At 43.4% G+C, this 23,222-nt stretch overlaps 1 protein-coding gene and 2 non-coding genes across 3 annotated transcripts in view; 2 read left to right on the top strand and 1 right to left on the bottom strand.

The window, feature by feature from the left end:
* The window catches only part of LOC126418705 (putative fatty acyl-CoA reductase CG5065), a 487,119-nt gene that overhangs the window by 146,589 nt on the left and 317,308 nt on the right, over window positions 1–23,222 (top strand). The window lies entirely within an intron of this gene.
* On the bottom strand, window positions 15,087–15,161 carry Trnat-ugu (transfer RNA threonine (anticodon UGU)). Its single transcript has one exon. It is a non-coding gene; the product is annotated as a tRNA-Thr (tRNA).
* On the top strand, window positions 17,418–17,492 carry Trnal-caa (transfer RNA leucine (anticodon CAA)). The gene has a single exon. It is a non-coding gene; the product is annotated as a tRNA-Leu (tRNA).

Consider the following 23,222-nt stretch of genomic DNA (forward strand, 5'->3'; position numbering starts at 1 on the left):
ACATACTCTAGCCTTTTTAAACCAGGAATACTGTTGCCCGCCTTCTGTTCAATAGTAAAGACATGATTCCACATTTAGAACAGAGTAGTATTTATAGAATTTGCTGCAATCTCTATGACAAATTGTATGTAAGTCAATCAGGTAGGGCTATAACTACTAGGCTGACTGAGCATGAAAGGAGCTGGAGACGAAAAGGAAAGAGTCCACCTTTGCCGAACTTGCTCCGAATGAATGTCATTCATATGATGTGGAGTGTGATGTCCTCCATAAAGGAACTAAAGGGAGAAAACTAACATTACGCCGGCCGGAATGGCCGTGCGGTTCTAGGCGCTACAGTCTGGAGCCGAGACCGCTACGGTCGCAGGTTCGAATCCTGCCTCGGCCATGGATGTGTGTGATGTCCATAGGATAGTTAGGTTTAATTAGTTCTAAGTTGTAGGCGACTAATGACCTCAGAAGTTAAGTCGCGTAGTGCTCAGAGCCATTTAGCCAACTAACATTACTTGAAATTCTGGCCATTAATAAACATCAGTCAGGACCCTGATCTGGTCCTTAATGACCAAACACTGTTCGAATACTCCCTCTTATTAAAGTAGAAGCCAGTTATTATTCCTCTCACCATTGGCTAATAAGCATCTTAGCACAACAATCTTTGTACAGCTATGAATTCTCGTTGAAGTTGTGTGGACTATCTGTTTAGTATTAAGTTATTTGATGATGGACTAAGAAGCGGAAAGCCTGTTCATAATGACTTATTTAATAAATGTTATTGTGGAACATTAATATTTGGTGTTTAAGCTATTAATATTTGTGAGTTCCTTCAAGAACAGACGGAATATTCTATAAATACACATCCAGAGTTCCTTACCAAAACAACGTCCTGGTCGCTAAACATACGCAATAATACACAAACTCTACAAGTTTCTCCAAAAGTTTAAGCTATGTCGTGTGTGGTTACCGAACTCGCGGTTAGAGAAATGGTTTGATGTGATGGAATTTTCACGAACACTTTGTTACAGTAGAGAGATACATAATGTGGACAAAAACATTTGAAACCAAATAACGCATTACCATGCGTAAAGGTCCGGTCACATGTATTCGGGCCGTACCAGGAGCGAGCGCGGGAAGAGTGACGTCTGTTCTGGCTTCCACAAGAACCGAGGGTGGTCCGCGCTTCTGTACTTCCTTGTAGTGACTTGGAAGTGGTGGCCTGTGTTTCTATTTTTGAAGGTTGTAACTATTTTCCCTAAGTTTTAGAAGAAAAAGAAAGAAAGCAAGGGGAAAACAAGACCAGTACAGGGAGAGTTCCGAACATTATTTCCTTATCTCATGAGTGATGAGACGAAATTTTATGAATATTTTAAGATGGCGCAGCACACCTACCAACTTTTAAACAAATTAGAACCAAAGTTGAGGCAAAGTGACTGTTCTTTATTTTTGCAAAGGTATTTTCTAAAAAGAGTAAACAGAAGATAAACAAAATGATCCGAAGAAGCATCAAATCTTCGAAACCTACCTCGACTTCTTGGGAGACTAGCAGATGCTCCATTTGCTTTACGAAACTAACTAAAAAAACCGAATTCTCCACAAGGAAGTGTGTAGTGCCAAAAACACGTCGCCTTGGCGATATCACTATGACAAAGCAAAAGATCCTATTTGTTTGCAAAATAAAAAATAAGTAAATATCTTTCTGGTATTAAAATTTAAATTTGCAGGCTCTTACAAATTTAAATTTTAATACCAGGAAGATATTTATTATAGGACAAGATTATTATGACCTTGAGTTCATGATACGACGATTATATCAGGAAAACAGATGGGGACTACAAATGAGTAATAAAAACAAAGTAGTCTATCTGGTGGAGAATAGTGATGCTAAATTTGAAGTACACATCTATGAAAACGCAGTTATGAGACAGGTAGAGAAATTTAAATATCTCTGGGCACATACTGATAAAAAGGAATTGGGCCATACAGAACTAAAATATAGAATACAGCAAAGCAGAAAAGTGTTAGGATGTATGAATTATTTTTGCTGGAATAAGAATACTTCAAACAGCAGTAAAAAAAGAGTAGGTAAGCAAATGGTCGAATCAGTGCTATGCTATGGATCAGAACTATGGATCTTAAATGCGGATCTCAAAAGAAGACTGATAACTGTGGAAACGCATTATTTGCGTAGGAGTGCCAGAATATCAAGAATCGAAAGGAAAACTAATGATGAAGTAAGAGCTAGAATGAAGGCAAATGATACAGTGATCGATAGAATTGAAAGAAAATCATTAAAATGGCACGGACAAATGATGTGAATTCGAGATCGGTGGCCAACGGTGGTTTATGAATGGAAACCACCCGGCAGACGTAAGCGCAGAAGACAACGACGTTCTTGAACAGACCACATAAATGGAGTGATGGAACATCGCAGCATCAGCAAGGAAGAAGCGCTGGATAAAGAGGCTTGGCGGAGGATAACAGGAATACAAGATGTTATTAATTAATCTTTGTATTGATTAATTTTGTAATAATAATAATAATAATAATAATAATAAAATTTTAATCTGAACTTTGGCTTTCAAATCTGTTGCAATTTTATTCCATACTCTGCAAAAAAAATAGTATTGTTTTGCAAATAAAGAGCTTTTCCTTTGTCATCGCCATGACGACGTGTTTTGCTATTCCGCACTCGGCTGTGGAGAATTTAATAAGTTATGTAGTTGGTCTCGTACAACAAACGCAGCATCTGCAGACTTTGTACTCGGCATTCCGGTATTTTTCATTTGTCTGTTCGTAAAGCACAGGAAACTTACGGACATCTTCTATTAGTCTTTCCACATCCATATTTTGTATACAAGTCGTACACATTTGTACGGCCTACAAAACGTTTCTACCGTCACGTGAAAATTAAACAGAACAAATTCCGCCCGGCACGCTCTCGGCTCGCTAACGCTCCTCGAACACGGCTGGACCATGTCTGGACCGCTACATTGATTTTAATGGTATATTTATTTGGTCCTCTGTGTGACGGTCTATACCCGGACGTGTCTCGGCACGGACACGGCGTGGACATGGGCTACCGGACCCTAATATGGTGTAGGAAAATAAAAGCATTCAAAACAGCTTACAGGTGTCTCAGAATTGATAAATATTGGTACTGCGTGGTTTTCAAGGGAGTCTTATACCTTCATGTAAAACAGTTGCAAGCTCAGGCAACGATAATGGAGGTGGATAGCGACCACGCGTTTCTCTCTCCAAGGTAGACCACAAAGGCTCAGTAATATTGAGACAGGTAGACTGTGATGACCAGGGGAGACGCGACCATTCATCCTCGTGCTCACAAAACCAGTCCTGAACGATGCGAGCCGTTGGGGGAACAAACATTGTATCATGGTATGGGCCTGACCAGCCGAAGTGGTCATACAATCCTCGGCAGTAATGCGACCGTGGGGCGTGAGGAATGCCGCGATTTGGCTACCCAAATCATCCCGAAACCCCCACCATGTTTCACTCTTCCAGCAAGCAATCAGCATCGCACGCTTGGGACGGCGTACGCCAGACGTGAACTCGGTCAGAAGTTGGATATAGTTTGAAAAGGGACTCGTACGACCAAAATATATTATTTAGTTCGGCCATTGTCGAGGTTTTATGGCATCGGCACCACGTTTTCGTGCTAAGGGCATTTGCATAACTGATCAGTGGATTGGAATTCCAACTTGCCCTGCAATTTTTTGGCTATGGACCTCCCTTAGTGTTGTTTTGGTGCTGACAAGGTCCGCAATTGCAAGATTCAGCTCTGTAGTGAATGTTGCAGCTGTCATTACTTTCCTTTTCGTCTCGGCCCTTTCCAATGACCGTTCCTCATGATGACTCAACACACACTTTCATCCTCATTGTGACTTAGCGCATGGTTGTTTCAGCTTTCCCTTATTATGTTCTTTCCACTTTCCGTGTATTCGGTATCTCTTGAAACACCAAACACTTCAGCTACCTTTGTTACGGAAGCACCCACCATACGAGCGCCAAAAATTTACCCACGTTCCAACAACTCCGATATAATGCACTCACAACGACACAGAACACTATACTGGCCACGACTGACGCTTACAGCGTATTGAGGTCATTGCACAGGTGCCGCTCGAGGTAAAATGAAACAGAGCAATTTGCGGTCTTGACTAGAATCTGCGTTTATGTTCAAGCAAGCATTTGTCGTGTTGTTTCCATAACTTTTGCTCAACCCCTGTAGGTTGACAACGCGTCAATTTCACGTAGACATTGTGTTGATACTTCGACGTAACTAATGAGAGGCCGAGCGGTTCTAGGCGCTTCAGTCCGGAACCGCGCGACCGCTACGGTCGCAGGTTCGAATCCTGCCTCGAGCATGGATGTGTTAGATGACTTAGGTTAGTTAGGTTTAAGTAGTTCAAAGTTCTAGCGGACTGATGACCTCAGATGTTAAGTCCCATAGTGCTCAGAGCCATTTGAACCATTTGAACTAATGAGGCGGGGAAAGAGGTAATTACAAAGTGGTTATAGCTAAACTTGAGATAGTATAGACGAAAAACTAATTACCATATCAGTACCCAAATTTATAGAAATAATGACCACACTGTGCGCCGCAATATTTCCGTCGTTAGGTAGTGTTCGTGTCATGATTTGCTGTTAGGCGCCGGTACTCGCACCACGATGTTGGTTTGAAACGCAATCATCAGTGCGCATTACAGTGGCACACGGTCAATATGATTCTGGACAAGGTGAGGTGGGCTTTACTCGTAAAGCTGTTTTATCATAACAGCAGCAATATTGCTGTTGTTCTTTGCGAGTGTCGACAAGCTAAATGAATCCGGACAGGTCGTCCTTCCGCACCGGGGTTGAAGAACATGATGCGGAAGTTCGAATTAACTGGAGATTTGGGGATTGCTCCTGGGGAAGACGGGCGGTCAATTCCGCCGCAAATTGTTGAAGTTAATGTTGTCTTGGCTAAGAACGCGGGACACAATGTGCGATCTTCAAGCAGTACACGAGCTGTGCACGACTACTGAACATTTCATGGTCCACCTTTCGAAAAGTGCTGCGAACAATTATGAAATGGTACCTCTAGTACGGTTCCGGGCTGTCGTCGATGCATATGGTCGTTACATTGAGCAACGTTTGTAACCCGGAACGTACTTATCGTACACCACTAACAAATGTTACCCAATGATGTGAAAATTAAAATGTGTTTCTTTCAATGGTTTATTCGTTATTTCTCTTCCGCACGTCCTTAAAAATGTTTTCAAGTAGTTGCATTTACCTACCATCACTCGTTTTTCGTAGGAGCCTCCTCAAGTAGCTAAATTATAAGCACCCAGTAATTATAGCGCCGACACTGAAATCATTCTTTTGTTCGCTGTTGATTCATGATTTTCTTCGTATCGAATATGAAAGCTAAAAGACATATTTGGGGTGGCAGACTGACCTGTAGCGTAGCCAGAGGTCTGTGATAGTTTGGAATGTAAAAGTTTCACTCGCAAAAAATGATGTATTTTTTCGTCAGTTAACTGTGTTTTCCTGTTATGTCACGAATTTCGAGGCTGTGGTTAAGTTGGGATCTAGCAGCAGAACTTAAATGTTGATAAACTTCGTTGTTAAAATGTTGGCGTCTTTCTTCGGAATGTGTTTAGAAAGATGGTTATATACGTGGAATAGGCCTGGAGACACTGGAAGATTTCAGATAGACTATATTATGGTAAGACAGAGATTTAGGAACCAGGTGTTAAATTGTAAGACATCTCCAGCGGCATATGTGGATTCTGATGACAATTTATTGTTTATGAACTGTAGATAAAAACTGAAGAAACTGCAAAAAGGTAAGAATTTAAGGAGATGGGACTTGGATAAACTGAAAGAACCAGAGAGTGTAGAAAGTTCCAGAGAGAGCATTAGGGGACGATTGACAAATACAAGGGAAAGAAATGCAGTAGAAGAAGAATGGGTAGCTTTGAGAGGTGAATAGTGAAGGCCCCAGTGGGACTGGTAGAAATCCTTGGGTAACAGAATAGATATTGAATTTAATTGATGAAACGAGCAAATATAAAAATGCAGTAAATGAAGCAGGCGAAAAGGAATACAAACATCTCAAAAATGAGATCAACAGAAGTGCAAAATGGCTAAGCAAGGATGGCTAGAGGACAGATGTAAGGAGGTAGAAGTATATATCACTACAGGTAAGATAGATACTGCCTACAGGAAAATTAAGAGACCTTTGGAGAAAAGAGAACTACCTGTATGAATATCAAAAGCTCAGATGGAAAACCTGTCCTAAGCAAAGACAGGAAAGCAGAAAGATGGAAAGAGGGCAATATTATTGAAGTGGAAGAGGACGAAGATGAAGAGATGTGAGGTATGATACTGCGTGAAGAATTTGACAGAGCACTGAAAGACCTAAGTCAAAACATGCTCCATGAATAGACAACATTCCGTTAGAGCTACTGATAGCCTTGGGAGAGCCAGCCATGACAAAACTGTACCATCTGGTGAGCAAGATGTATGAGACAGGCGAAATACCCTCAGACGTCAATCCCAAACTGTTCCCCAACTCGGTCGTTCATCTTCTAGAACAGTAGCCCCGGTCAGGGTGTACGATCGCGGTTCGCGTTCGGACTCTTCTCTCTGGGCTTGAGGTTTTCCCTCTCCCACCTCTTTTCCGGGCCCATATACGTTTACCCCCGGTGTTCTGTGCCCTGCCCTTGCCTTCGGCTGGATTAGGCACAGGGCCCGAAGGACTCAGTCCCTCCTGAGGCCCTCCGCCGCCGCTTTCTTTCCATCCTTCCCGCGTTTCACAGCTCTGACGTGGTCTATACCGACGGTTCGATGGTTGCTGGAAGCGTTGGTTATGCTCTTGCTCTTGGGGATCATTCTGAACAACGCTCATTGTCGGCTGGCAGCAGTGTTTTCACTGCCGAGCTGGTCGCCATCTCTCGCGCCCTAGAGTATATCCGCTCCTGCTCAAGCGAGTCCTTCGTTATCTATAGTGACTCCGTGAGTGATTTACGAGCTATCGACCAGTGTTTTCCTCGCTCTCGTCTGGTGATGGCCATCCAGAAGTCCATCCATACTCTTGCTCGTTGCGGCCGCTCCGTGGTTTTTGTGTGGACCCTAGGTCATGTCGGCATCTTGGGTAATGAACGTGTTGACACACTGGCCAAACAGGCTGTCGATGCACCGGCTTTGGAGATTGGCCTTTCGGAGTTGATCTCCGTTCAGTTTTGCGACAGAAGGTCCTTGGTACCTGGGGCGATGAATGGCGCACTCTGCCTTCACCCAACAAACTTCGGATCGTCAAGGAGACTACCGGTGTGTGGCGCTGCTCCTTGCGGGCCTCTCGCAAGGACTCTGTTGTACTCTGCCGGCTGCGCATTGGCCACACCTGGATGACACACGGTTATTTATTGCGCCGCGGGGACCCACCTCTCTGTCGCTGTGGTTCTTCATTGACAGTGGTCCACTTTTTGTTGGACTGTCCGCTTTTAACTGCGCTCAGGCAGACGTTTGCGCTGCCTAATATGCACCCTGCACTTTTAACGGATGACGCTGCCATGGCAGGCTTAGTTTTGAGTTTTATTCGTGCAGGGGGCTTTTATCGCTCGATCTCAGGGTTTGTCTCTTTCTTTTGTGTTGAGCCTGGCATTTGGCCTACGGTTTTAGATTGGGCTTATAGTGTGTGTCTTGGTGGTTGGCTTTCCCTTACTCCTTGTCATCTCCGTTGCTTGTTTTTGTTCCTTGTGGGTGTTACATGAACGTGGAAAAAGGGACCGATGGCCTTTGCAGTCTGGTCCCTTCAACAACCACAAACAAACCAACCATCTAATCCCACAGAATGCAGGTGTCGACAGGTGTGAAAATTACCGAACTATTAGTTTAGTAAGTCATGGCTGCAAAATACTAACACTAATTTTTCACAGAAGAATGGAAATACTGGTAGAAGCCGAACTTGGGGAAGATCAGTTTGGGTTCTGTAGAAATGTTGGAACAAGCGAGGCAATACTGACCCTACGAATTATCGTAGAAGATAGATTAAGGAAAGGCAAACCTCTTTTTAGCATTTGTAGACGTGGAGAAAGGTTTCGGCAGTGTTGACTGGAATACTCTCTTAAAAATGCTGAATATGGCAGGAGTAAAACACAGGGAGCAAAAGGCTGTTTACAATTTGTACAGAAACCAGATGGCCGTTGTAAGAGTGTAGGGGCGTGAAAGGTTCAAAAATGGTTCAAATGGCTCTGAGCACTATGGGACTCAACTGCTGAGGTCATTAGTCCCCTAGAACTTAGAACTAGTTAAACCTAACTAACCTAAGGACATCACAAACATCCATGCCCGAGGCAGGATTCGAACCTGCGACCGCAGCGGTCTTGCGGTTCCAGACTGCAGCGCCTTTAACCGCACGGCCACTTCGGCCGGCGGGCGTGAAAGGAAAGCAGTGGTTGACAAGTGGGTGAGACAGGGTTGAAACCTATCCCCGATGTTATTCAATCTGTATATTTAGTAAGCAGTAAAAGAAACAAAAGAAAAATTTGGTGTAGGAATTAAAAACCAGGGAGAAGAAAAAAAAACCTTTAGGTGTGCCGACGACATTGTGATTCTATCAGAGACAGCAACGGACTTGGAAGAGCAGTTGAACGGAATGGACAGTATCTTGAAAGGAGGATATAAGATGAACATCAACAAAAGCAAAACGAGGATAATGGAATACAGATGACTTAAATCAGGTGAGGAAATGAGACACAAAGTAGTGGATGAGTTTTGCTATTTGGGTAGTAAACTAACTGATGACGGTTGAACTAGACGAGATATAAAATGTGGACTGGCAATGATAAGTAAAGCGTTTCTGAAGAAGAGAAATTTGTTAACAACGAGTATAAGTATCAGGAAATCTGTTCTGGAAGGATTTGTGTGGAGTGTAGCCATGTATGGAAGTGAAACATGGTCAGTAAATGGTTTATCAAGAACAGAATAGAAGCTTTTAAAACGTGTTGCTACAGAGGAATGCTGAAGATTACGTGGGTAGATCACATAACTAATGAGGAGGTACCGAACAGAATTGGGGAGAAAAGAAATCTGTGGTACAAACTGACTAAAAGAAGGGACTGGATAGTAGGACACGTTCTGAGGCACCAAGGGATCAGCGGTTTAGTACTGGAGGGAAACGTGGAGGGTAAAAATCGTAGAGGTAGACCAAGAGACGCACACACTAAGCAGATTCAGAAGGACGTAGGTTGCAGTAGGTACTGGGAGATGATGAAGCTTGCACAGGGTAGAGTAGCATGGAGAGCTGCATCAAACCAGTCTCTGGACTGAAGACCGTAACAACAACAACATGTTCAGACTTAGGCGTTTGGGGTATACTAACGTGCGAATGTGACAATATTGGTTTGTTCTTGGTTCGAAATAGGTCGTCCGCCGCTGTTCTTTCACTGGCTGTTGTGTAGAGCAGATTATAACACGCTCCGTTTAGTTCCTATCATACCTCACATCGAGCGCTGACAACACTGCTGCACAAAACAAAGTACGCCACTTGCGCTTATCTAGACTTCAGTGTATCATATTGTAAAAGAAACTGTCGCTGAATAAAACACATGTTTCAGCCACGGTTGTAGAGATCGGTTCAGGGCCCATTAAATTTCGTCAGGACTTCTTTATCTGCATGACATAATGTCGCAATTTGAAAAACTAGATACTATAGGTCAGTGTCGTGGAGGGGGTGGTCATCTACTGTTGTCTATTGCCCCTTACAGCAGGTGTCATGGTAAGCTCATGATAAGTACGCGGCAGTTTTTCGCTGGTAACGTTCGCGTCTAAATTGTGGGAAGTGTTGGTGACGCGAAACTGCCGCTGTGCAACCCATGTCCCACCTGGGGAAAACAGGAATCTACACTCAGTTTGCCGATGACTCAATCATGACGCTTACTTCAATGCCAACCTGCTTCGTGCGACTGTACCTAACTTTTACTGCTGTGCGTAGTTGTTCTTCCTAAACAGCATCTCAATACGAGCAGACCAGTTGTATCTCTGCCTGCGGTTACTCGTACTTTAGGTACTGGGGCTATGCACGGCTTTGTTAAACAGACTAGCGCTATGTAATCATAGGCTCAAGCCACGCAAGTCTGCTTTCATGCCCTGCAGTTAATTCCCTCCAGATAATAACCTGTTGCCGTGATCCTGCAGTCAAGTAGCATTACTAGAATAACAAATTACTAAAATATGCAGAAATATAAGATAAAAGATAAATGAATAATTTAATAACAAGACAGACGACAGAGAAGTATGTTGAATAATGTTTATTCAAAAAGGGACATCCGAAAAAATGGGAAGTAGTCCTACGATATACAATTAAAATACAAATAGAAAACACCCTTATTAATTGCAGTAAAGTTACGTTGAGAGCAAACAAGGAATAGTAACTTATAATGTCTCTATTCTCGGTTCCGTAAATCAAGCGGCAAAATTTGAGTCCTACTGTCGAGCACATGCAGCCATATCGAAATATACACTACTGGCCATTAAAATTGCTACACCAAGAAGAAATGCAGATAATAAACAGGTATTCATTGGACAAATATATTATGCGAGAACTGACATGTGATTCCATTTTCACGCAATTTGGGTGCATAGATCCTGAGAAATCAGTACCCAGAACAACAACCTCTGGCCGTAATAACGACCTTGATACGCCTGGGCATTGAGTCAAACAGATCTTGGATGGCGTGTACAGGTACAGCGACCCATGTAGCTTCAACACGATACCACAGTTCGTCAAGAGTAGTGACTGGCGTATTGTGACGAGCCAGTTGCTCGGCCACCATTGACCAGACGTATTCAATTGGTGAGAAATCTGGAGAATGTGCTGGCCAGAGCAGCAGCCCGAACATTTTCTGTATCAAGAAAGGCTAATACAGGACATGCAACATGCGGTCGTGCATTATCCTGCTGAAATGTAGGGTTTCGCTGGGATCGAATGAAGGGTAGAGCCACGGGTCGTAACACATCTGAAATGTCACGTCCACTGTTCAAAGTGCCGTCAATGCGAACAAGAAGTCACAGAGACGTGTAACCAATGGCACTCCATATCATCACGCCAGGTGATATGCCAGTATGGCGATGACGAATACAAGCTTCCAATGTGCGTTCACCGCGATGACGCCAAACACGGATGCGACCATCATGATGCTGTAAACAGAACCTGGATTCATCCGAAAAAGGCGCTCCTGTCTGTGATGGAGCTTGAAGGGTAACCGCAGTCATGATCTCCGAGCTGATAGTCCATGCAGCTGCAAACGTCGTCGAACTTTTCGTGCAGATGGTTGTTGTCTTGCAAGCGTCCCCATCTGTTGACTCAGGGATCGAGACGTGGCTGCACGATTCGTTACAGCCTTGCGGATAGGATGCCTGTCATCTCGACTGCTAGTGATACGAGGCCGTTGGGATCCAGCACGGTGTTCCATATTACCCTCCTGAACCCACCGATTCCATATTCTGCTAACAATCATTGGATCTCTACCAAACGCGAGCAGCAATGTCGCGATACGATAAACCGCAATCGCGATAGGCTACAATCCGACCTTTATCAAAGTCGGAAACGTGATGGTACACAGTTCTCCTCCTTACACGAGGCATCACAACAACATTTCACCAGACAACGCCGGTCAACTGCTGTTTGTGTATGAGAAATCGGTTGGAAACTTTCCTCATGTCAGCACGTTGTAGGTGTCGCCACCGGCGCCAATCTTATGTGAATGCTCTGAAAAGCTAATCATTTGCATATCAGAGCATCTCCTTCCTGTCGGTTAAATTTCGCGTCTGTAGCACGTCATCTTCGTGGTGTAGCCATTTTAATAGCCAGTAGTGTAAAATCCCTTTAGAAGTTAGAGTGTGGTAGCAGCCGTTCACCGCCTAAGATCAAACACCTGCATGATCGAATATATTTCGTTATTACAGACATGTCTGTCTCCTTCCCAAACTCGACATAAAATGTCCAGAATCGCGTTCTTGATTTCTCCACTGGAAAAGTCCCAGTTTTCACTTGACTCCAACAGTATTCCACCACAGTCCAATTCTCATTGGCTGAAGGCCATCCCCATCCAAAATACATAGTTCTCAAGCTCTACAAACATGATTTGACTCACGTGAACGCTTCGCGGACTAAACTAATATATTACATCAATATTTAAATAAAGAAATGTTATAAACATTGTCACACTCAGATACCTTTCAGTAGTAATAAAGAAAGGTTCGTCCATAAGTAAATACACCAGTATTCTTGGGCAAGGTTGGTCATAATGAATAACAAGATATTGTCACGAGATATCGTTTAAACAATTATTTATGCCTTCTGGACAAAAGCCTATTTTGATTCTCTTTTCAGTTTTGGATTCCGATAACACATGCGATTGACCACTTTTAAATTAGCATAGTTTTTTATGGTACTTGCATCCAAAATTTAAATAAAGTTAACGGTACAATAGTAAACTATTCATGAATTGCATGAAGCAATTAAAAGTTGTTGGTTCACAGTGGTCATTGTAAAAATGTTTATTCGTTGTGAGATATTGACTGCTGTAGTTTTAAAGATATTGAGATATCGTTGTCTCACTGGATGCGCCTCATCTTTCTGAGATCGCAAATGTATTCAGATTGCATTAATATTTGATGTGAGTTATTATCAAATCTCAAAGAGCTGTAACTTGGCCATCTTTAAGATTGGCTGACACCACCATTTCTTGAAGCATATTCCGCACAAAAGCAATGCGAGCATCAGCCGTCCAAATTCCCAACTGTGGGATCTACCCGTCTCCGGCGACGCGCTCATTCGCTCTGCACCTGAGCTCTTCTAGGGGCGGCGGCCTGGGTGGTCGAGTGGTTCTAGGCGCTACAGTCTGGAACCGCGTGACCTCTACGGTCGCAGGTTCGAATCCTACCTCGGGCATGGATGTGTGTGATGTCCGTAGGTTAGTTACGTTTAAGTAGTTCTAAGTTCTAGGGGACTGATGACCTCAGAATTTAAGTCCCATAATGCTCAGAGCCATTTGAATCATTTCTTCCAGGGATGGCCGTGTGATGCCCTCGTCCGGCCACGAAGTACTCTCGGCAGTAGGGCCGCACAGCTGCGCAAATAAATTCACCTTACCGTGAATCAGTTCTAGGCGTCTGATTGCCTCGCCTACATACTCGTAACGTTACGTACGAAACCAGGTTTTCCGGTACCCTTCCGTCTGTCTCCGCCTGAGGCTTGTTAATAGCCCAACGCACATTACTTTCGCCTAGTGTGTTCATATCGTCCGTTGAGATAAATGGAAGATAGTCACCAAACTGAGACTTGATAGCTGATCAACAAGAGCAACCAGTTTTATCAAATACTAACTGTAATGTCTCTTGCAGCGCTCTCTCCGCGATATTTTCAGAAATTTTATAAATTATATAACTCAGTACATATCTCGAAATATCTCTTCTTATCTTAGCGTTTCCTAAACTTCAATATACGATGATTATCAATGCAAAGTAGTTTCAAGCCCTATTATTCCTTGGAGCGTCCATTTACTCCATGGAATAGCTTCTCTGCTATCTGTTTTCTCTTATGAAAAGAATGAGGCAATGCTTGCCGATTAGCCGTGAAAGGAGGAGGATGTATATGTATGTATTGTTGAGCTAGTTGCCATGTTGATGAGGTTCTGTATGTGAAGGAATTTAATACATGAACTAAACAAAAGTAAGTGTGTTCGCGTATTATTTAACTGATTATTGTTGACAGTGTCTGCTTACTACGCTGTGTTGCACGGGATCAGTGGGGAACGTCTGATTTACACTGGACGAACCTGCCGTTTTGTATGCTCAAGATATCCAGTTTCTTCAAATAAATAGGCTAACACGGTCTTACCAGCAGATCTCCCGTCTTCCCCATGTGATCACCGAAAGTTAATAATTATTACAAATGTTTTCAGGAGATCGACTGACAATTTTCGTCGCACCGAGACTTCGAAATTGCTTCACTGCCTTATGGAATTTAAGTTAAGCTCAATTTAATCAGGATAGAACAGTATTGAACTGAACTGTGTGAATGTGATAAGCCTGCTTTGTGAATGAAAATTCCCTTAACATACGCATGTTTTTACTATCCTGATCAGTGAAGCTAAATCAGGCCGGTGTGAGAGAGGTTTTTAACTTTTTTGAATACCACAAAAAAATATTAAATAACCACAGACTGACTCCTGAATCAAGGGCATCGGTTCGATCTTAAGTGCAAGGTTAAGCTGCAAATATTGATCGTTGATAGATTTCATAACCGTAAGAACGGTGACGATACCGGTATACATTCTGTTATTTGGGCTAGCGATGGAGAAAAAGTTGGGAACACTCGATGCCTGGAAAAAACTACATAATTGTTGATGAAAGAGCTTTTTATTAAAGGATGTTTCTATACACCATGAACCGCACTAGAAATGTTTATTTGCCACAACCCGTTTTCGGGTTTACAGCCCATTATCAGTGGCATCTGATACAGAGGAACAAACAATTGTATGTACGTAGATTTCTACACGATGATAACCGTACATATAGTAGCAGTAATATGTCTACATTCTATATCTGTGTAGCAGTGACATGCGCGTAAGTTAATGATATGATCTGAAATCTGTCCAGTAACAGAGTATTGAATTTTTCGTATACGTTACTGCTGTCAAATCTTAGGCAGTGACAATTTTTGATAACATTTGACGTAACTGTCTTACAGAGTAAACATGGAACAGACAGGTCAAAAAGGCTACATTACATGTCTTTTGTTATTTCTAAGATCATACTTATATATGTGACATACCTTGGTATAAGTAAACTACTGTTTTTTCAATGATTGGGATGTGAAGGTAGAGTACGTATATGAAGGCATGTCACAGATATATCTAATTATGATCTTAGAAATAACAAAAGGTAACCTAGACTCTCTTTCCTCTCAGTTTCATTTTTAGTCTGTGACAGTTACGTCGACGTTATCCAGAATGAAATTAGAATTCCATTAATACCTTCAGCTGCTGACGGGCGTTGATATATATCAACTGGGACAGGTATGCCCCGACCGGGACTCGAACCCGAGATCTCCTGCTTACATGGCAGACGCTCTATCCATCTGAGCCACCGAGGGCACAGAGGATAGTGCGACTGCGGGGACTGTCTCACGCACTCCTCCCGCGAGACCCACATTATCACCTTGTATGTCCACACACTACATTCGTAGTGTCCCACCCCAACACACTCATTACTACTGGAAGGCATTCTTACCGAGTCCCGTAAGAGTTCGGGTAATATGTGTGCATCCGCACAGAAGGTCATGGCCGGTATTGCCAGAACTATATATTTATATGGATTTGGTGTCTGTTCTTTCAGACATGCACGAAAGAACAGACACTATGTAAGTTATCAAGAATTGTCACTGCCTAAGATTGGCAGCAGTTACGTACATATTGCAGATCCTATCATATTATCTGAAGCGCAAGTCACTGTTACAGAGGTACATAATCTAAGTAGACTTATGTCACTGCTACTATATACACAGTTGTCATTTTGTAAAAATGGATGTAAATATAACTGTCTGTTCCTCTCTATGAGATGCCGCTGATGATGGACTCTAAACCTGAAAACCGGTTCTGGCAAATAAACATTTCTAGTGCAGCTCACGGTGTATTGAAAAAGCCTGCAAGCTGCGGAGCACCAAGAATTCCAGATTTGCACGAGCTGTGATTTGAAAAACTGCAGAAATCCGTTGGGCGTGAGAGGAACCAATGTGCCATGGTTTTAATACGCTCGGAGAGTTGCATACTGCAACTTGGACTGCAGCACAGTCAATCACGTCAGTGTTGCGTGGACTGCAGAGTCGGGTGCGGCATGAATGCTGGAATGACAAAGTGCGTGTGGTTTTTCACGAACTGTCACGAAAACGTAATTCTTTCGCTTTGCAGCTAAAATTTACTTTCATAATCAGGGGATCGTATTTGTCAGGTGTATTCTGCTCCCTAACTGCCTGTCTAGAAGTGACTTTGTTCAAATATGAAAGCCGTTGGCAATTTTCGAGTAGCCCGCATCAAAGTGTGCCCGGCGGAGCGTTCCATTCTACACTTAAGCTAGATGTGGATTTCAGCGGTCTCGTTGATCAGTCAGATCCATTAAATACCAATTTCCTCATCTGAAAGAAGAAAGCGTAACTTTTGTCCCAAATAATAGCGACAATAGAGTTGGAGAGCTCTCAGTTTGTTGTATGTGTGTGTATGCTTTTAGCTGATTGCTTCGTTTTGTGGATGAAGCACTCCAGCTTGCACATTTACTTGATGACAGCACTAAAGTTCGACTTCTCTTGTATCATATACAGGTTAGTATACTAATGGTGAGCCAGGGATACAGGTCCGTGATTACGTCCATGAAAAGTTCATTTACCCGTAAATGAGACTCATGTGAGATAGTTGTCAGGCGCGTCCGAAAAAAGGTGAAACGAAAGAAAAATCTCAGGGAATTTTTTTTAGATTAGTTACTAGTGAAAAGAGTACACCGGTGGCAGTAATGCTTTAAGCTTGTGTTACAGTATTATTAATTTTTGTGAGCTCGCTTCTGTGGGGTAGTGGTGACTTCGTTGCTTTTGTCTCGTAATGGATCGAATCCCGATGACCAACCCAACTTTTTATTTTGTGAAAATATATGGAATGAGATCAGCTTAACCACGCTGAGAAGCTGCTTCAATCGGGGATATAAACGTTGACTAACCAAGTGGCGAAGAGACGTCTCTCGGAAAAGCTTGGACCACGGTGTGTGTCATACGAGTGTGTTGAAACTTCCTGGCAGATTGAAACTGTGTGCCCGACCGAGACTTGAACTCGGGACCTTTGCCTTTCGCGGGCAAGTGCTCTACCAACTGAGCTACCGAATCACGACTCACGCCCGGTACTCACAGCTTTACTTCTGCCAGTACCTCGTCTCCTACCTTCCAAACTTTACAGAAGCTCTCCTGCGAACCTAGCAGAACTAGCACTCCTGAAAGAAAGGATATTGCGGAGACATGGCTTAGCCGCAGCCTGGGGGATGTTTCCAGAATGAGATTTTCACTCTGCAGCGGAGTGTGCGCTGATATGAAACTTCCTGGCAGATTAAAACTGTGTGCCCGACCGAGACTCGAACTCGGGACCTTTGCCTTTCGCGGGCAAGTGCTCTACCAACTGAGCTACCGAAGCACGACTCACGCCCGGTACTCACAGCTTTACATCCCCCAGGCTGTGGATAAGCCATGTCTCCGCAATATCCTTTCTTTCAGGAGTGCTAGTTCTGCTAGGTTCGCAGGAGAGCTTCTGTAAAGTTTGGAAGGTAGGAGACGAGGTACTGGCAGAAGTAAAGCTGTGAATACCGGGCGTGAGTCGTGCTTCGATAGCTCAGTTGGTAGAGCACTTGCCCGCAAAAGGCAAAGGTCCCGAGTTCGAGTCTCGGTCGGGCACACAGTTTTAATTTGCCAGGAAGTTTCATATCAGCGCACACTCCGCTGCAGAGTGAAAATCTCATTCTGGATGCGAGTGTGTTGTTAGTTTGTAGTCAGCATGCGACATAAGCTGGCGGTTAAAATAGCACTGAATATCTCTATGGGCCAAACAGCAAGTCTTTGGATTCCACATTAGGTCACCACACTACCTCCCCCACAGCATCCTCCACTCGCTACTGCCTGATGTAATATCATACTATATCATGAAAGAAACGATTTCTATATCATGATTTAATGCAAAATTGTGTTCGAATCACGTGTAAGATTGGACAAAGTACTGCACTGATGGTGGCACGAAACTCTTATTATGACTAGCAGAACGTGCACATCCCCATCCATGCAATTTCCGTTTTCCGTGCTGCTTTTTTTCCGAATTGCTTCAGGAAATTTATGAATGGGTTCCAGCAACAAGACAACGGCTAATGCATCCCTATCGGCATTCAGTGAACTTAGTGCTCTATTCATAAGTGCCATTACATCAACGGGACGTTAAAATCTTTTAAACTCGGAGCTCTGTCATTTCTTGTGTACATCTTCTTCTTCTCCTTCTTCCTTTACATCTTTCTCTTCATCTTTTTCTTCCTCTTCCTCTCTCTCCTGCTGTACGTGTACCTCTTCCTCCTCCTCTTCCTGTACCCTTCCTGTACCTCTACCTTTCGCCCTTTCTCCAGCTCCACCTATTCTCCCTCCACCTCTTCACCGTCCTTCTCCAGCTCCACCTATTCTCCAGCTCTTCTCCTTGCTTCCCCCTCGACTTTAAGATTCACTTCCAGTCATCCTGATTTAGGTTTTTAGTTCCCTTAATAACCATCAGGGAAATGCTCGGATGTTCCTGTAAACAAAGGCACAGCCGATTCCTTATCGTATCATTGTAGACCTGAGCTTGTGCCGTACCTCTGTAGTTATAGATGGGGCGTGAAACTCTGATGTGGATTCTCTCTCTCTCTCTCTCTCTCTCTCTCTCTCTCTTTCTTTCTTTCTTTCTCTCTGCCCCTCCCCGCCTCCCCTTCTCTCTTTTAAAACTTCCTCAAAAAATATTTATTGGATCATCGTGACGTGTGATAGGTTATAGCGACACGCCAGTGCGATTAACGTGGATACGATGTCGTGCCTGGGGCTTGCGACGCACGCTGGCCGTTTGCCGGGCCTCGGCCTGGGCTGGTGGCCCACGCGGTTCAATATACCCGCAGTGTCGTGAGAAGCGTTCATTCGCCTCGCCTCTGCTAGGCAACTGGGTTGCAAAAGCTGTTCCCCCTACCCGCCGGGCCAGCTCAAAGCCGCTTTTCAGCTTTGCAGTGCTTACGAACTCGGTTATGAGTGAGGTAGAGCGCTCTGTGGGAGCAGGAAATGCAAACAAGAAGGGGCAGTATACTCCAGAATAATACGAATCATAACAAGAACGCCTAAGTCAGATTCTATGACAGTAAAAAGGACTTCCGCAAGACGTTTGACACAGTTCCCCACAGTTGTTTAATCAACAAAGTAAGAGCATATCGACTATCAGACCAATTGTGTGATTGGATTGAAGGTTTCCTAGATAACAGAGCGCAGCATGTCATTCTCAATGGAGAGAAGTCTTCCGAAGTAAGAGTGATTTCAGGTGTGCCGCTGGGGAGTGTCGTGGGACCGTTGCTGTTCACAATATATATAAATTACCTTCTTGATAACATCGGAAGTTCACTGAGGCTTTTTGCGGATGATGCTGTAGTATATGGAGTTGTTGTAACAATGGAAAATTGTACTGAAATGCAGGAGGATCTGCAACGAATTGACACTTGGCGCAGGGAATGGCAATTGAGTCTCAATGTAGACAAGTGTAATGTGCTGCGAATACATAGAAAGATCCTTTATCATTTAGCTACAATATAGCAGGTTAGCAACTGGAAGCAGTTAATTCCATAAATTATCTGGGAGTAGGCATTCGGAGTGATTTAAAATGGAATGACCATATAAAATTAGTCGTCGGTAAAGCGGATGCCAGACTGAGATTCATTCGAAGAATCCTGAGGAAATGCAATCCGAAAACAAGGGAAGTAGGTTACAGTACACTTGTTCGCCCACTGCTTGAATACTGCTCACCGGTGTGGGATCCGTACCAGGGTTGATAGAAGAGATAGAAAAGGTCCAATGGAGAGCAGCGCGCTTCGTTACAGGATCATTTAGTAATCGCGAAAGCGTTACGGAGATGATAGATAAACTCCAGTGGAAGACTCTGCAGGAGAGACGCTCTGTAGCTCGGTACGGGCTTTCGTTGAAGTTTCGATAGTATACCTTCACCGAGGAGTCAACCAGTATATTGCTCCCTCCTACCTATATCTCGCGAAGAGACCATGAGGATAAAATCAGAGAGATTAGAGCCCACGCAGAAACGTACCGACAAGCTTTCTTTCCACGTACAATACGAGACTGGAAAAGAAGGGAGAACCGATAGAGGTACTCAAAGCACCCTCCGCCACACACCGTCAGGTGGCTTGCGGAGTATGGATGTAGATGTAGATGTACTATGTTATCCAAAGAAACCGAAAAAAATCTCAAAGAAATAACGATTGCTCAAAAAGTTGGAAGTCCAACGTTACGGAGCTTTGCCTGAAAGATCACATGTGACACGAATAAAACATTAAACATAATTCCAAACAAAGAACGTATGTTCATTTTTAAAACGTGAAAACTTATTTTTGTGAGAGATCACACAAATGTGACTATGGTGGTTTTTCTATGTTGGTTTAGTGTTCATAGGAACTGGTTATCATTTTAAGTGCACTGATTTTCTGACAGCGACAAGGGTCTGGAGAGGAGGATCGCGACCTTTAAGAGATCTAACATACATGTTAGTTAGATACCCCAGGCGCTGAATTTATTGGCGTTTAAAGATATTCGTGTTTGTGCTCAGCGTCTCCACCTAACATGGAGCTATATTCTCCTGTTGTTCACGGCTAAGGAAGTTCTTAAATATCAAGAAAATCATATCCGTAGTTCTTCAGTCAGTTATCTGCTGTAAGACCTGGAGCTCAGTGCACCCATCTTGTTACAGCCACTGAATCCTACTAAAGCATTTTCAGGGATGTTTCTGTGGTAACTTGTTCCTCCTCATCGACAGATACAAAATTTTTACTGTACCTTACCGCAACTCGGCTATGGAGAGACTAGTTCACATTGCTCTGCAGTCCTCATTAAGCACTGATGTGCATATCGAATAACCTTTCTGTGTTGAGGAGTGAACTGTATACGAAGACTATTAGGAAAGTAACGTGCGATCGGACGTGAAATGGAAACCACAGTGAAGATCCGATGAAGCTTTACACAGATATGCTAGGTAGTTTCTTTAGTATGCCCGTCGGTCGCGTCACGTCACTCTCTTCAGTTCTGAGCACATAGTGAGCACGTAACGATATCTGGGTAAATAGTGTCTCGCGAGGGATATGAGCGCCTGCTGAGATATTTCGCCTGATTTCATACAGTTCATACAACGCAACTGTCGTGCGTTTCCTTCGTCATCACAATTTTCGACCGCACTCTGCAGCGGCAATGACGATGCTCCTGCAGCGTTTTCGACGGGAATTGTTTGATCACCCGCGATAAAGCCCGTAATTGGTTCCCCTAGAGTTTCATCTCTGCTCACATGAATGGCTGGCAATAAAGATAACATTTTGGCGTAGTCAACGAGCTTAAGACCAGCGTAGAGTATTGGCGAAAAAGACAGGCGGCTGCCTTCTATGACGAGGGAACTGGAAATTTGGTACAACGCTTCGACAATTGTTAAGTCGGAGCGGCGACTATGTAGAGAAGAGGCTGGAAGGTGTAGCTAACTGTTGCAAATAAAACGTTTTTGCTTTTCACATTGATTTCCATTTCGCGACCGATCGGACCTTAGTTTCCGAATAGCCCTCGTTACATAGTGTCCTCCTCCGGCTTTATGACGTAATGCAGCCTTCTGCTTATTGTTCATGGTAAGACCCGCTCAGTGGTTTCAGCGAGAGCGATCCAATTCCTTCCAGTTTGTCACATTAAATACCCGTCACTGAAGCGCGGTGTGCCATACGCTGTTAGTGCTTGAATCTCGTAATTACCAAACCTGTATTTAGTAATTGATGTCGTAGCCTGTGAACAAGAGAACGCAGAACAGTTAACCAGTCCGCAGCTCGTGGTCGTGCGGTAGCGTTCTCGCTTCCCGCGCCCGGGTTCCCGGGTTCGATTTCCGGCGGGGTCAGGGATTTTCTCTGCCTCGTGATGACTGGGTGTTGTGTGATGTCCTTAAGTTAGTTAGGTTTAAGTAGTTCTAAGTTCTAGGGGACTGATGACCATAGATGTTAAGTCCCATAGTGCTCAGAGCCATTTGAACCATTTGAACAGTTAACCAACAGCTACCCTTCCCGGAATTTTACTTGCATCCAATCTGCCATAGACTCTGCGAATGGTTGTTAGCCCACAGAATGTGTCTGCGGTATTGGACCAAGTGGTTGTCAGATGCCTTCTCTTACTTTCGCACCATCAGCTACCATCCTACTCTCAGCCGTGCTGTTTTCTGCTCTCTACACATGATACAAATGCATTACACCAGCGCTTGTTTGTATATATAGTACTGAGCAGCAGAGCTGTAGTAATAAAATACTCCACATACCTATCAGTTTCTTAGTTTCTTTCCAAGTTACTCCCGTTTTTGTGACTTTCACCCCCTCATTTAGGAACGCCTTAGTAATTACTAGGTATACATTTAAAACGAGAATAATTTTGAAGACGTTAGTGTGTTACATGTTTAAAATGGAATGATTCGGTTGAAAATGACGTTCTTCGCGTTTGGGAAGCTGCAAACCCGAAGCTCTCAGTACTTTCCATCTTGTAAATATGCAATTAAACGTCCAGAAATGATGCAGATCTGCTGTAAACATGAACCTTGATGTGTCTTGAGGTGCTGAGACATGAGTAAAGGATAAAAGCGATATCTGTAGTAGTCGAATATGTAGCGCTGCTCGGCAAAAGTTGGCACCGATTGTATATTTCATGTCCAAACCGAGAGTGAGTGCTACAGCAATCTAGCAAGAAAGAAGACAAATGCGCCTTTATGCAATAGTTAGAAGGTTTTATAGCATTTCTGTCGGGCACGTTGAGTATTTTCGCCGAGCGAGGTGGCGCGTTGGTTAAGCACACCGTATTTGTTTTTCCAGCAAATTGGACTTCTTGAATTTAATGAAGAATTTATATAAATTTATTTTTTGTGGGTATTTTAAAGTATAGTATATTACTCGTGAGCGATTAAGTCCTTCCAGAGTCTGAGATACCAATAAGTGTTCGTATAAATGCATGTAAATGTATCTCTATATATTCTTTACAAGAGTGAAATGACGAGGCCTGCGTGGAGGTCGTTAATAGTTCTTTATCAAACTAACAAAAAGAGAAATCACGTGCCGTTCGGCAATACAGAGTTCTCGTGCAACCCGCCATCTACAGCCAATGAATGCATTAGAACTCTTAGCACTCGCACAGTGTTGTTATGAATCAAATTTTTCTTGGAAGCTACATTGTCAGTTACTAGCATTCGATAGCAACTGAGTTGAAATCCTCGTCTGGCGATCTCGGTTTAGGGTTACAATATATCCATCTCTGGATATGTAGTAAAACTGAAACACTCAGTAATCTGTTTCACATATTCTAATCTAAACACTTTTACCTTGACTTTTCCACTCGGTGGACG

This window comes from Schistocerca serialis, chromosome 9 (assembly GCF_023864345.2).
Source record: "Schistocerca serialis cubense isolate TAMUIC-IGC-003099 chromosome 9, iqSchSeri2.2, whole genome shotgun sequence".
NCBI lineage: Eukaryota > Metazoa > Arthropoda > Insecta > Orthoptera > Acrididae > Schistocerca > Schistocerca serialis.